Raw genomic sequence first — 15814 nt, 5'->3', positions numbered from 1 at the left:
TGTGTGTGTCTTTGTGTATGTTTCGACGTGTGTGAAATATATATTTGCCCATATATGTGTGTCTATAGGTGAAGTATATGTTTTCTGATTGTATCAGTGTGTAGGGCATATGAGTGAAGTATCATATAAGTTCATTTGTGTGTGTATGAATATATTTATGTACATGTGTGTTTGTGTGCTTATACATGTATGTGGATGAAGTATATGTTCGCATATGTGTGTGTGTGTCTCTGTCAGTTGAACTTGATCAATGTGTTGGGGAATGAGTTGGGAGGCTGGAAGATTGACAAAATGGTCCCATGCAATGTTTTTGATTCCTAATGTTTTCAGGAAGATATGGATTGCCTGACAATTTCTGGCTGTGTTGACAGCTAGAGGGAAAGGTGTCAGGTGGCCCTATTTGAGCCCAGTTCAGCCACTCTTCCTATCTCTGTGACATTTAACCAGCAGGTGGAGTCTGGGTCTGGGTAGATCACCTGGTTATCACCAATGCCCTTCGATTTGTATCTTTATCAGACCTTCATAGATGGGACACCAGGTGGTAATGGCACAACCCAGTGGCAACAGTACCACCTGTCTTCAGTAGATACCCTTTCACCCCCATCCTCCCATTACTGGGAGCTGCCTGTCTGGCCCCAGTGATCCCAGGCTCTATGAACCTAACATTGACAGTACACAACCATGATCTCACCTTTCAGGGGCACCACCCGAACAGTGACACTGCTGAGCTACTGGCCCTCTGATTGGCTATTGCTGGCGGAAAGATGCCCTATTGGTACAGACTAGGGCCACCTTTTCCAATGTCCCCTGAAAGCATTAGGAATCAACAACATTGCATGAGACCAGACTCACCCACAGACTAGACTGAAGGATCTGAGTGAACCAGTTGGGTTTAAAGCCAAGAATAACAAGAATGATGTTTCTTTCCTTAATACCTGTCCACAAAGCTTCAAAGCATTCCGTGCTGGGACCTGAACTCATGACCTCTAGGTTACTAATTAAATTTCATAATCACTTCGCAACCAGTGATTTTAGTCTCAGTGTACACAATATATTTAGACACACACACCTATACATACATACAGCACTCAGGGATGTAAGAAGCAATTGCAACATTTACAGCTATTCAATTGTATTGCTGTCCTGCCATCTCTGTCATGACCATTGCAAGAAGTATTTTTAGAATTGATTGCTCACACATCAAAATTAATTATCAGTCCATGCACAAGGTTTAAGATTTTGATCAACAATTGTCAGAGACAACATTTTGTATAATATTCCTTCTGTTACTTTGGTGGATGTATCTGTCCATTTCAACGAAACAGTTGCGTGATTCCATACGCAGGTCAGCTGTCACAGTACACAGCGGTAGCTTGGCCAAACTGGCCAAAAACAGGTCCAGGCAGCGGGCCGTGGAGGTGGGTCATAAGGGATTGCCTGCCCTTCTTCCGCGGTTATGTCAGAGCCCGGGTATCCTTGGAGAAAGAGCAAGCAGTGTCCACCAACACCCTCGAGCTGTTAGGGAGAGATGGGCACCACAGGGAGTGGAGCGTATTATTTCCCCCTCCAACTCTATTTTGATTTAATCCCTGCCCTCCCCTTCACTGTTTGATCACACAGCATTGCCCTTTGATGAGAAGGGCACGGCTTGTCACAGGCCACTCGGGTGTTTCCTTTCTTCCTGGTGGTGGAAATATAAATAGAGATTTACACAGCAGCAGCAGACAGATCCAACCCCAAATCTCCAGGAATATTCACTCATGGAGGCCACCCATCACACAAAACATCCATGTAAATAATGTGGAAGGAGTTGTTAAGCAGCCCTTTCTCCAGTCAGAGATTGGTTCTCTCCCATGCTTGAATAGAATAGATGATCCTTTATTGTCACGTGCACTCAAGTACAGAAGTACAGGGATACAGTGAAAGGTTTTACATTGCCACGTTTTATTGGCACCATCTAAGGTACAAGTACTTACGTACACATCTTAGATACAAAAGAGGAATCAAAAGAAAAGTACTTCCATTACGTTTACTTTACAGTGTTTAAAGAATAAGTTAAAAATAAGACATAGTTCAAGAACTAACATTCCAGTCAGATAAAAAACAATTCAAGTAAACTTCACATTACAGTAGCTCAGTGCAGGGCTTCCCAACATGGTCTGACCATCTCTGGCAGACCTCCGTCCAACCACTGTCCCCGCTCCAAGCCTCCATTCCGCTCCGTCCAGGCTCTCAGCTACACCAAGATAAGTTTCAGAATGGCTTTCCCCACACCAGCCTCCAGCTAGGACCTGCTCCACATGCCGGCCGCTTCTGGGACTGGTCCTCACGTGGACCGTTGTGTGAGGCCTGTTCCCCTCGCATCAGCTGCTGCTCCGGGACTCTCTGTGCCGGCCCCTGCACCCGGACTTTCTGTGCCGGCCCCTGCTCTGGGACTCTCTGTGCCGGCCCCTGCTCCGGGACTCTCTGTGCCGGCCCCTGCTCTGGGACTCTCTGTGCCGGCCCCTGCTCCGGGACTCTCTGTGCCGGCCCCTGCACCCGGACTTTCTGTGCCGGCCCCTGCTCTGGGACTCTCTGTGCCGGCCCCTGCTCCGGGACTCTCTGTGCCGGCCCCTGCACCCGGACTTTCTGTGCCGGCCCCTGCTCTGGGACTCTCTGTGCCGGCCCCTGCTCCGGGACTCTCTGTGCCGGCCCCTGCACCCGGACTTTCTGTGCCGGCCCCTGCTCTGGGACTCTCTGTGCCGGCCCCTGCTCCGGGACTCTCTGTGCCGGCCCCTGCTCCGGGACTCTCTGTGCCGGCCCCTGCTCCGGGACTCTCTGTGCCGGCCCCTGCTCCGGGACTCTCTGTGCCGGCCCCTGCTCCGGGACTCTCTGTGCCGGCCCCTGCTCCGGGACTCTCTGTGCCGGCCCCTGCTCCGGGACTCTCTGTGCCGGCCCCTGCTCCGGGACTCTCTGTGCCGGCCCCTGCTCCGGGACTCTCTGTGCCGGCCCCTGCTCTGGGACTCTCTGTGCCGGCCCCTGCTCCGGGACTCTCTGTGCCGGCCCCTGCTCCGGGACTCTCTGTGCCGGCCCCTGCTCCGGGACTCTCTGTGCCGGCCCCTGCTCCGGGACTCTCTGTGCCGGCCCCTGCTCCGGGACTCTCTGTGCCGGCCCCTGCTCCGGGACTCTCTGTGCCGGCCCCTGCTCCGGGACTCTCTGTGCCGGCCCCTGCTCCGGGACTCTCTGTGCCGGCCCCTGCTCCGGGACTCTCTGTGCCGGCCCCTGCTCTGGGACTCTCTGTGCCGGCCCCTGCTCCGGGACTCTCTGTGCCGGCCCCTGCTCCGGGACTCTCTGTGCCGGCCCCTGCTCCGGGACTCTCTGTGCCGGCCCCTGCTCCGGGACTCTCTGTGCCGGCCCCTGCTCCGGGACTCTCTGTGCCGGCCCCTGCTCCGGGACTCTCTGTGCCGGCCCCTGCTCCGGGACTCTCTGTGCCGGCCCCTGCTCCGGGACTCTCTGTGCCGGCCCCTGCTCCGGGACTCTCTGTGCCGGCCCCTGCTCTGGGACTCTCTGTGCCGGCCCCTGCTCCGGGACTCTCTGTGCCGGCCCCTGCTCCGGGACTCTCTGTGCCGGCCCCTGCTCCGGGACTCTCTGTGCCGGCCCCTGCTCCGGGACTCTCTGTGCCGGCCCCTGCTCCGGGACTCTCTGTGCCGGCCCCTGCTCCGGGACTCTCTGTGCCGGCCCCTGCTCCGGGACTCTCTGTGCCGGCCCCTGCTCCGGGACTCTCTGTGCCGGCCCCTGCTCCGGGACTCTCTGTGCCGGCCCCTGCTCTGGGACTCTCTGTGCCGGCCCCTGCTCCGGGACTCTCTGTGCCGGCCCCTGCTCCGGGACTCTCTGTGCCGGCCCCTGCTCCGGGACTCTCTGTGCCGGCCCCTGCTCCGGGACTCTCTGTGCCGGCCCCTGCTCCGGGACTCTCTGTGCCGGCCCCTGCTCCGGGACTCTCTGTGCCGGCCCCTGCTCCGGGACTCTCTGTGCCGGCCCCTGCTCCGGGACTCTCTGTGCCGGCCCCTGCTCCGGGACTCTCTGTGCCGGCCCCTGCTCTGGGACTCTCTGTGCCGGCCCCTGCTCCAGGACTCTCTGTGCTGGCCCCTGCTCCGGGACTCTCTGTGCCGGCCTCTGCTCCGGGACTCTCTGTGCCGGCCCCTGCTCCGGGACTCTCTGTGTCGGCCCCTTCTCTGGGACTCTCTGTGCCGGCCCCTGCTCCGGGACTCTCTGTGCCGGCCCCTGCTCCCAGACTCTCTGTGCCGGCCCCTGCTCCGGGACTCTCTGTGCCGGCCCCTGCTCCGGGACTCTCTGTGCCGGCACCTGCTCCGGGACTCTCTGTGCTGGCCCCTGCTCTGGGACTCTCTGTGTCGGCCCCTGCTGCGGGACTCTCTGTGTCGGCCCCTGCTCCGGGAATCTCTGTGCCGGCCCCTGCTCCCGGACTCTCTGTGCCGGCACCTGCTCTAGGGCTCTCTGTGCCAGCCCCTGCGCCGGGACTCTCTGTGCCGGCCCCTGCTCTGGGACTCTCTGTGTCGGCCCCTGCTCTGGGACTCTCTGTCCTGGCCCCTGCTCTGGGAATTTCTCTGTGCCGGCCCCTGCTCTGGGACTCTCTGTGCCGGCCCCTGCTCTGGGACTCTCTGTGTCAGCCCCTGCTCCGGGACTCTCTGTGCCGGCCCCTGCTCTGGGACTCTCTGTGCCGGCCTCTGTCCTGAGACTCTCTGTGCCGGCCCCTGCTCTGGGGCTCTCTGTGCCGGCCCCTGCTTCGGGACTTTCTGTGCTGGCCCCTGCTGCGGGACTCTCTGTGTCGGCCCCTGCTCCAGGACTCTATGTGCCGGCCTCTGCTCCGGGACTCTCTGTGCCGGCCCCTGCTCCGGGACTCTCTGTGCCGGCCCCTGCTCCGGGGCTTTCTGTGTCGGCCCCTGCTCCGGGACTCTCTGTGTCGGCCCCTGCTCCGGGACTCTCTGTGTCGGCCCCTGCTCTGAGACTCTCTGTGCTGGTTGCTGCTCTGAGAGTCTCCATGCCAACTGATGCTCTCTTCTCCAGGGCCCACCAGCTCCTCAAATCCACTAATGCAGAAAGGGGAAAGAAAGAGAAAAACAGGAAAAAGAGAAAAACCAGGTGGAGCTGAAGAGCTCCAGCTGGAGTGTCTTACTCTGCTGCCACCTTGCCTGCTGATAGATGAATTGTTGCGAAACCCCTTCTCCAGTCAGAGATTGATTCTGTTCCATGCTTGCTGCTGATAGGTGCAAAGCAGGGAGAATACCTTTGGACTTGTCAACCAAGGACCATTCCCAGTTATTGGGGGTCCAATAAAATGTGGAGTCACCGAGGTATTGAATTCCTTGTAAATGAATGTGGAATCTCTAGCTTGAGGCTGGATAATTGCTACTATACAGTGGATCCTACTGTAATCAACATTGTCCAGTTGTTAAATTCAAATTCGCGATTGAGATCCACAATTCAGGAAATGAAGTTGTTACAGCCTGGTTGAAATATTCAAACTTTGTGGAAGTATAATGGAAATGCATTAGATGTGGGTCTCTAGAAGTGGTGTTTCGGATGGTGGATTTTCATTTGTATAAGTGTACATATGTATGCGGTCATTTTGGAAAAAAAATGACTTGTATTTATTGCCTGGTATCAATGATGTATGGTCCAGGAAATTACTGCTTTCTATGTGTGTTGTGGCTTTAAGTTTAATGGAGAATTGAAAATTATTGGAAGATATTTACTCACATTCTGCTTGAGTCCAAATACTCCATATTATCAGCAAAAATATAGGGGATGTTATCATTTACATGATGGTGTAATATAGTCAGTGAGGGATTGAGAATGAAACAGTAGCCCCAAAAATCAATTGGTCACCCCAAAAGGTGAAAAAGTAGCTCTTGTGAAACAACATTTATTTTGGTGATGTGCTAAGTATCTATTGACACCAGGCTTCATATCCAGCACTCAGGTCTCTTAGATAGTTTGAAACTCACCAGGATCACGAAAAGCATCTTAGCAGGAATTGATTGAGCTGTGAAATTGAGACAAGAAACTGTGTCGTTCAATCGCAGGAGACATAATGAAAGTGTGATTTCATTCCTTTGGAAGTGCTTCAGCAGGTCATTTATCTTGGACTGGATGGACTTTGACATGGTCTTCTGTGGTGTCAGCCTCCCAAGCTGCTTTGAGGCAGCTCATGGATCTGTGATGAGGAAAAATAGCAGTACCAGCAACAGCAGCAAGGGGCAGCATAAGCAGGGATGAGACCAGCAGGAGCAGGGGCACAACCCAGCAGGAGGAGAGGCAACAGGAGCAGGGGCAAAAGCAGCAGGAGCAGAGGCAACACAAGCAGGGGTGAAACCAGCAGGAGCAGAGACAACAGGAGCAGGGGTGAAACCAGCAGGAGCAGAGACAACAGGAGCAGGGGTGAAACCAGCAGGAGCAGAGGCAACAGGAGTAGGGGCAAAACCAGCAGGAGGAGAGGCAACAGGAGCAGGGGTGAAACCAGCAGGAGCAGAGGCAATAGGAGCAGGGGCAAAACCAGCAGGAGCAGAGGCAATAGGAGCAGGGGCAAAACCAGCAGGAGGAGAGGCAACAGGAACAGGGGTGAAACCAGCAGGAGCTGAGGCAATAGGGGCAGGGGCAAAACCAGCAGGAGCAGAGGCAACACAAGCAGGGGTGAAACCAGCAGGAGGAGAGGCAACAGGAGCAGAGGCAAAACCAGCAGGAGCAGAGGCAATAGGGGCAGGGGCAAAACCAGCAGAAGGAGAGGCAACAGGAGCAGGGGCAAAACCAGCAGGAGTAGAGGCAACAGGAGCAGGGGCGAAACCAGCAGGAGCAGAGGCAACACAAGCAGGGGTGAAACCAGCAAGAGCAGAGGCAACAGGAGCAGGGGTGAAACCAGCAGGAGCAGAGGCAACAGGAGCAGGGGCAAAACAAGCAGGGGCAGCACAAGCATGAACATGATCAAGAGCAAAACCAGTACCAGCAGGAACAATGCCAGCAGGAGCAATGCCAGCAGGAGCAATCCCTGAGGGTGCAGAAGCAACATCAGCAGGAGCAGGAGCAATACCAGTAGAAGCAATACCAGCAGGAGCAACACCTGCAGGAGTAATATTAGCAGGAGTAGGAGCAATACCAGCACAAGCAAGACCAGCAGGAGCAGAAGCATTACCAGCAGGAGCAGGAGCAATTTGAGCAGGAGTAGAAGCAAGACCAGTCGGAGCAATACTAGCACGAACCACTCCAGCATGAGCAGAAACAAGACCAGCAGGAACAATACCAGCAGGAGCAGGAGCAAGTTGAGCATGAGCAGAAATAAGACCAGCGGATTTTTCTCCAAGTCATAAGCAGCTCCACAGGGCAACATGAATGAACACGGATATTTGCATGGTAATAATTGCAAAATGTTTAACAGCATTCACAACTCTTCATGTACTGGTGTGCCGTCATATGGCAAAATGTGTGTAAGCTTGTGCATCTAAGTGACAAGTAACATTCGTAGCACATCAATACCAGGTAGTGATAATCTCCAAAGAAAAAGAGAATTTAACCAGCCTCCCTTGTCACTGAGTGGCCTTACCATCACTGAATTTCCCACCATCAATTTGCTGGGAGCTGTAAGTAGTCTAGCCTTGGAAATACTGTGGCAACAAGACCAGGTCAGAGCCCAGCAAATCTACAACATAAACAGAGATTGGCAGCAGAGCTCAGCTGGTCTGGCAGTATCTGTGAAGAGAAGTCAGAGTTAACGTTTGGGGTCTGGTGACCTTCCTCAGAACTCCTCAGGTGAGTAACTCACCTCCTAATTCCTTGAAACCTGTCCATCACCTCAAAGTCAGGAGTGTGATGGGATTGTCTGGATGAACACAGCTCTAACAACATTCAAGAAGCTTGACAATATTCTGGACAAAACTGCTCACTGATTGACACCCTATTTACCATGTTAGAGATTCCCATGCTGGGACACGGCAGCAGCAATGTGCACTGTCCACAAGCTGCAATGCAGTTTCTCAAGGAAGACTCTTCAACAATGTTTCAAACCCATAGCCTCCACCACTTAGAAAACACAGACAGTGTTTGGGAACTCCATCTCCTGCACATTCTCCTTCAAGGCTTGCACCATCCTGAGTTTAAACCATATCACCATTTCTTCACTGTCCTTTACTAACTACATTGTAGGTGTATCCACACTGCATGGACTGCACATTTCGAGAAGGCAGCTCACCATCACTATCTGAAGAGCAATTCAGGATGGAGTAAATGTAGGTCACATTGTGTGAACAAATACAAAAGTGGTCCTTGCAGTCAGTGACTGAAGGTGCACTGCAATTAGCTGCTCTCAGGTCAAACTGGAGATCGTAATCAATCAAATCATTGCTCATCAGTTGTAGGTAACAATGAGGTGATGATCTGGATATCTGTGCAGGAAACTGCTGTGATATCATCCTTCCACCTGAGTCTGAGATCCATAAATATTTGTATTCTAAGGAGAGTCAACAGGGAAGTGGCTGTTGCCAGAACTGTGAGAAATACTGCAGAAACAGAACAGCAGAAATCATGCACTGAACATTTCGGGTCCAGTGACCCTTCCTCAGACCCATCTGAGACATTAACCCTGATTTCTCTCCAAAGATGCTGCCAGACCGGCTGAGCTTTTCCAGATAGTTCTCTTTTTTTGTTTCTGATTTCCAGTACCTGCGGTTCTTTCTGTTTTTAGAAACCACTGGGTTGCCGAATGTAAGATTCCAGCCCTGGGATAGATCTCAGAATGCCCTCTAGTGTCCAGAACAGTCATGGTCCATTGTGTTTTTTATGCAAAGCCATATTGCAGAGAGGATCAGCACTGCAGAGAGAGGAAGGTGGGGATGATGCTGCATTCTCAGAGATAAAGGAGGAGGACACCGAGGAAAAACAGGGGGAGGAGGAAGATCCTGATCTAGCCAAGATCACTGCTGCATCTTTTTTTCCTGCCAGAGATAACAGCAATAGACCTACTCAGGGACAACTCAGCTAATCTGAGGAGAACTGATTGGCAGATTGCTGGGATAGCAATCAGCTTCTGATGCACACAGATCAGACTGCTAGATGACTTGGTAAATGACTGGATAAGAGAGACTTGGGATAAAGTTCACGTTACAGCACAAAGATAAACATTGACATAAAGTTAAAACTTTGAGGCATTCCTTTGACTTACCTTGAGAGGTGACATATTAATTTTCTTCCTTTACTCCCAGGCAGCATTACACCTGTATCTTCAGCAGAGCTATCGATACAGTTGACTTGTTCTGAGGCTCATCACTGACACCCTCTGGATTTTCCATCCACTGGGGATTCTGCCATAGCTGCATTATATGGAGGCGCTGACATAGTCACTGGGACAGGAGGCAGTGTCGGACACACTGAATGAGGAGAACAGGGGTTAGGGGAATGGTCACACTTGTGCAGGGTTTGCATTTGCAGGAGCCCCTGGTCCATCTTCCTTCTCGTGGCCCAACCATACTTCTTCCCTGCTCATCAAGAACAGGAAAGCATTCTGCTTCACTTCAGTGAACAGGACAAAGCATTCTGACCCTGTTGAAGCTGGTAGACTAGCTGTGTGGGCCATTAGTAAGGCAGAACATACATTCAGTTGCTGACAGCATTTGATGCTTCATGGAAGTGGGCATCAACACAAAAGCCTGAGACATTTGGGCGGCATGGTGGTTAGCACTGCTGCCTCACAGCACCAGGGACACGGGGACGATTCCAGCCTCGGGTGACTGTCTGTGTGGAGTTTGCACATTCTCCCCGTGTCTGTGTGGGTTTCCTCCTGGTGCTCCCATTTCCTCCCACAATCCAAAGATGTGTAGGTCAGGTGGAGTGGCCGTGGGATTAACGGGGTTACAGGGGTCTAGGTGGGATGTTCTTTGGAGGGTCGGTGTGGACTCGATGAGCCAAATGATCTATTCCACTGTAGGGATTCTATCATGGTACTCAGCTTTGGGATGGGATCCACCAATCCCTCTCTGAGTCTGGGTAAGGCCTGTGGAAATGCTGACAGAACCACGACTGCAGAAGTGAGTTTCATGATGGGGACTGTATATCTGGTCCAATCTGGGAGCCCTGGCTGACAGATAAACACAGGAGTGTCAGGGGCAAGGAATCTTCACGAGTAAATACATCACAGGATACCAGCCTCCTATGTACATCTGCCAATATGTTCCAGAACTGTTGGTGCTATCTCTCTTCCCCTTCCTAAAAAAAAACAAAGAGTGAACAGTTTGAGCAAAACTTGTTGTGTTGTGCACTCTCTGAGAGGGACTTTCCATTATGGGTCTTGGTAACCACCTCCCGCTATTGCACACTTGTGATGCACCGTGTTCCGATCTAGCTGTCTGCCATTGAGGCCTCACCCCAAGGTACCTGCTCCTGAGCTAGTGGCAGAAGTGAATAGGGTCATATGAGGGTTCTTCCTCAGAATAAATCCCTCCTCTGAGAGCTCCTCCCAGACAAGATCCTGATGGATCTGTCAGAGATGGAAAACAGGAAGCAGAACCGACCCAGTTGAAGAGGTTCAAAGTCATTAATGTAATAAGTGATCCGTGCTTCAGCTGACTGCATCACCAAGTCAAAATCAGCAGGTATATGTGTCATGTGACAAATTTATTTACAAGTTTGTCATCAGGTTTGTGATAAACCCCTACTCTGCATCTCTGGTAGCATGAACTCTGCTCCATCTCCTGTGGATATCCCTCCATATTGGTCAGGTTGGAGATGACTGGACAATCATTCTTTGTCCTATACATCTCCCCAGAACCGTGTGCTGTCTTATCCTGTGAGCAGCACAGAGATTGTAAAATGGAACAGTTAAGTGAATGGAATAGCAACCATTGGGGATGGTAGGTGTGAGGGATGTGTGTGAGGTAGCAGTAAGATGAAGGAAAGAGTGAGTGTTGACTGCACAGATGGGGGCATGGGTTGGGCCGAGGAATGTGGTGGAGGAGAAAGGTCAGGAAGTGAAAGTGAGGAGGTTTGCACCTGAATGGAGGATGGTCACTGGACTCGAAACGTTAATCTCCTTTCTCTCCCTGCAGATATTGCTGGACCTGCTGAGTTTCTGCAGCAGTTTCCTGTTTTTGTTTCATACCACTCACCTTTCCTGCCCTGTTCAGGCCATGCAACCACTTTCAACGTGATACCCATGAGGAACACACCACAATCCTGCTACTTACCTCTAACGGTTTCCAGTTTGCCCTGTCTGAGCCAATACCTTCCTCCTGTCTGTCAGGATCTCACAGTCTGCAGTATGAACTCCCCCAAGAGAGTTTGAGCAGAATGGTGGACTCTGGATTTCTGACCCACCACGAGCCATCTGCAGTTCAAACTCTGCCCAATGCAGAAACTGAAAGTTGCAGGTTTCAGTGTGTAGGAAATGTGCCAATCTCTAATGATGGCTGTGTAAACCGTGAACAAAGATGCATTAGCAGAGGGTTATCCATCAGTTGAGATGTCCCAGTGGTCCAGATAGTAGTATTCATAGAATAGTCACATCACAAGTGAAGCAGAGACTGTGAACAGGACTGAAAGGGGAGGATATGAAAAATACAGGGAAAGAACAATTAATTGGTTTCAGATTGGTTTCTCCAGATTCCAAGCAGAATGCCTCAAATGGTCTGCTTCTGTCCTATACTTTAGCAACTCGATAATTATGGATCTTATTTTTCAGATTTCTAAATTATCCCCTCTCAAATAATCACCAAATCCTGAGTTATTTAATTATGCATTTCTTTAACATTTGTTAACCCAAACTGTATACAATGTGAGCTGCATTTATCCTCATTGCAAGTTGCTACATTTTTAAATCACATAAAACATTTTGAAATATTTCTGAGGTACATAATAAGGGTCTGTTCTGTTCTGTTCTTTTCCATTATTGTCTAAACAGTGAGGAATTGTGGAAGCAATGGCGTAGTGATACCGTTGTTTAACCTATTCATCCAGAAACCCAGGTAGTGCTGTGGGGACCTGGGTTTAGATTCTGCTATGGCAGATTGTGGATTTTGAATTCAATTTTAAAACAAAATGGAATCAAGAGTCTAATGTTGACCATGAGACCATTGTCAAATGTCAGAAAAAACACCATCTGGTTCACTAATGGTCCCATGTGGTTCTTTAGGGAAGGAAACAGCGATCCTTGCCTGGCTTACATGTCACATAGCAATGTGATTGGTTCTTAACAGTTAGGAATAGGCAATATACCCACATACTGTGAATGAATAAACATAAATTGGACAATAACCTGCTGGTCAGTTATAACAATCCTTGTACCAGGTTAACAGTTATGCAACTCATACATGTTTTGTGTGAATGAGTTGCAATGTCATCAACATAGGGAAAGAACATCAAAACGTGCTGTCTCTAGTGAGGTAATCTTTCAATCTTATGAGTTCATGGCGCCTGTCAAACCCAGCGTGCAAATTGATGGGTGTCCTGGAATGGCAATCAGCTATGCTGATTGCTACGTGTTGTCCTGCATCAATCAAACACTAATCTCATCAGCAGTGCAAATACTAAGCCATGCCAAAGACTGAAAATGTATATTCATGAGGAATTAAAGTCAGGAAGCTGAATGTGCTGAACATTTACTTCCTGGAGAAAGATGTAGATTATCCTCATCCTATTGAACAGGATTCTAAATATATAACAAGCACTGAAGCTGTACAAATGAAATAATGATGGCACCCATCCATCTTGGGACGTGGACAGTATTTGGGATAAGTGTTACTTTTGTTTTGGACATCATCTGTTGTGGCTCTAGAGTTTGATGCAGGAGTGACAGGTCCTTCTGCAGCTGACACTTCTGAGCAGTGTTGCTCAAGGTTGACTCTTAAATCCTTCCAACAAGCTGCCTTTTCTCCCATATGATGGCTTCGTCTGGCCTCTGCTTTCGCCACAACCATCCTGACTGTTTGTCTCCAGGGCAATCCAGTGAGCAATCTGGCCCTTCAGTGCACCGACTCCACTTCAGGCCAATTTGAGATCTCACCTTCAGACATCATTATATTACAGACATGGGTGGCCCCATTGGCCTCGTTATAGAACATGCTATTTGCAGATATAGCAGTTAGCCAGTCAGTTCCCATGATCCAGTCATTCTAATCATTGTCAAATCAAGATGGCAAACGGGCTGGGAATCCCTGTATGCAGGTGGACTTCTATATTCAGTACTCCGTCTTCCCAGGAGATGTCCAGTATTCCTCTGGGTCAAAGTTGTTCGGCAGCTGTTATTTTACCAGAAAACTATTGGATACAGGAGCAGAATTAGACCATTCAGCCCATTGAGTCTGCCCCACCATTCGATGGCTGATATATTTCTCAAACCCATTCTCCCTGCAACCTTTGTCACCTTACTCATCAAGAATCTATCTATCTCTGTCTTAAATACACACAATGACCTGGCCTCCACAGTCTTCTGCAACAATGTGTTTAACAGATTCACCACCCTCTGGCTATAGAAATTCCTCTTCGTCTTAGTTCTAAAAGGCCATCTCTTCATTTTGAGGCAGTGCCCTCAGGTCTTAGTCTCTCCTACTAGTGGAAACATTTTCTCCACATCCACTCTATTCAGGCCTCAGTATTCTGTAAGTTCCAATCAGATTCCCCTCATCCTTCTAAACTCCATTGAGTACAGACACAGTGTCCTCAATCATTCCACAAATGACAAGCTCTTCACCCATCTTCCCTTAGATATAGATCCCAAAGCTGCTCACAGTATTCCACATGCAGCCTGGCCAAAGCCTGATAAAGCCTCAGTTAAAAATCACACAACACCAAACGAAAGCTTGTACTTCCAGTTAAACCTGTTGGACTATAACCTGGTGTAGTGTGATTTTTCACCCCAGTCCAACACTTCACATCATGGTTATACAGCCTCAGCAGTACATCTCTGCTCTTGTATTCTAGCCCTCTTGAAATGAATGTGAACATTGGCAGTTACAAAGGCAAATGCAATGAAATTGCATGTTATCCTTAACAGAATCCTGATGTAGACTCCTAAATCCCTTTCTGCTTCATATTTCCAAAGCGTTGATTTGCATAAGTTGACCATGCTTCACCATGATAAAGACAAGTGCTGAGATTGTGTGTTTTCAGTTGACTTACTGTTGATTCACACTCAATTTCTGAACTTTGAACTGACCACTATGACCCTGACAATCCTGATGCTGATTTCGACATCAGAGATCAGATTGCTGGTGATTGTTCTAAGGTATGCGAAGCTGTCAGTGAGCTTCAGAGTGACGCTGTAGGTCAGGATAAGAAGTAGAGCCTATACATTCTGGCCATAACTTTGGTTTTCTTGATTGCGAATACTGGGAGAACCGACCTATAAGTGACTGCAACTGAACATCAGTATGAGACGCTGTAAGAGACCTCCTGCGATATTTATATACATCTCAGGAGTCAATACAATTATCTACAACTCCCAGAGACTACCTTGCAATATATTACACACTCTCAGGAAGCCCTTCTGAGCTGCGGTGCAAGACTATGACTGATGCTTCCCATAATGATGCTTATGACTACATGTTGGTGACTATTTCACCAAAATTCCTTCTGTGTTAGTGTTGACCCATTGACCACCATGATCAGTAAGTCTGTTGTTCCTCGATGAATGATGCCTGACAGCGGTCTGCAGTACACTCATGCTCCCTACTAAAACATGAGATGTCCCACATATTACTTCGTCTCCTCATTATCACTGTCAGCTCACTGTCTCACTGAACACAGTAAAATCTGTGATAATTGAATACAAAGCGACTTGGCAATTGTGTCAACACCAGCGTACTGCAGTGAGGCAGACTTCAGCATTAACTGAGCTGGACCGAGCTACAGTTCCTGCTCGAGTTTCAGATTGTTTCAGCTTCACTGATGTCAATCTAGAACCATAAAATCATGCAGCATAGAAGGTGACTATTTAACCTGTTGTACCTGTGCTGGCTCTTTCCAAAAAAAGCTATCCAATTCAGCTTACTCCCACCATTCTATCCTCATGGCCTTGCAGATGTTGCCTTTACATGCTGATGGTCATATCTACTTGTAACATTGTACCCATTGCCACCTCCTTTTCATGTAGACTCTTTCAGAATCAGCATAGTGGTTCAGTGGTTAGCACTGCTACCTCATAGTGCCAGGCACCCGGGTTCGATTCCAGGCTCAGGTGACTGTCTGTGTGGAGTTTGCACCTTCTCCTGTGTCTGTATGGGTTTCCTCTGGGTGCTCTGGTTTCCTCCCACAATCCAAAGATGTACAGGTTAGGTAAATTGGCCAGATGAAATTGTCTCACTGTGTTCATGGATATGTAGATTAGGTGCATTAGTCACGGGAAATGTAGGGGAATGGGTCTGGGTGGGTTACTCTCGGAGGTTGGTGTAGACTTCCTGCGCCAAAGGGCCTGTTTCCACGCTGTAGGGATTCTCTACAGAACGTGACCACACGTTCAAAAACAAATAATTCTCATCACCCCTCTGGATCTGTTACTAATTGTTTCAGATCTTTATCCTTTCATCAAACTTTGTCCAGCTAGAAATATATTCTTGTTAGTTACTTTATCATGATTCTTAACACTTAGATTCCTTTCCTGCTTACATTAGATTTCCATTATTGATGGTAATCACTGGTAGCAAGCTTAGAAATTTAACCAAATGCAGTAATCCTGAGGACGGCAGGGGGAAATGTTTCAATTGGTTTGTCTGTGGTGATCCGAAGCATAGCTGGGATGGAATCCTTATTTGAGAAATCACAGTAAATCCTTCTGCCAATTTCT

At 49.5% G+C, this 15814-nt stretch overlaps 1 protein-coding gene across 1 annotated transcript in view; it reads left to right on the top strand.

Annotated features, from left to right (window-relative positions):
• Positions 1 to 15814, top strand: part of LOC122557104 (sodium/hydrogen exchanger 2-like) — a 159592-nt gene that overhangs the window by 99225 nt on the left and 44553 nt on the right. The window lies entirely within an intron of this gene.

This window comes from Chiloscyllium plagiosum, chromosome 15 (assembly GCF_004010195.1).
Source record: "Chiloscyllium plagiosum isolate BGI_BamShark_2017 chromosome 15, ASM401019v2, whole genome shotgun sequence".
NCBI classification, from domain to species: Eukaryota; Metazoa; Chordata; class Chondrichthyes; order Orectolobiformes; family Hemiscylliidae; genus Chiloscyllium; species Chiloscyllium plagiosum.
This window is presented reverse-complemented; position numbering and strand designations above follow the sequence as displayed.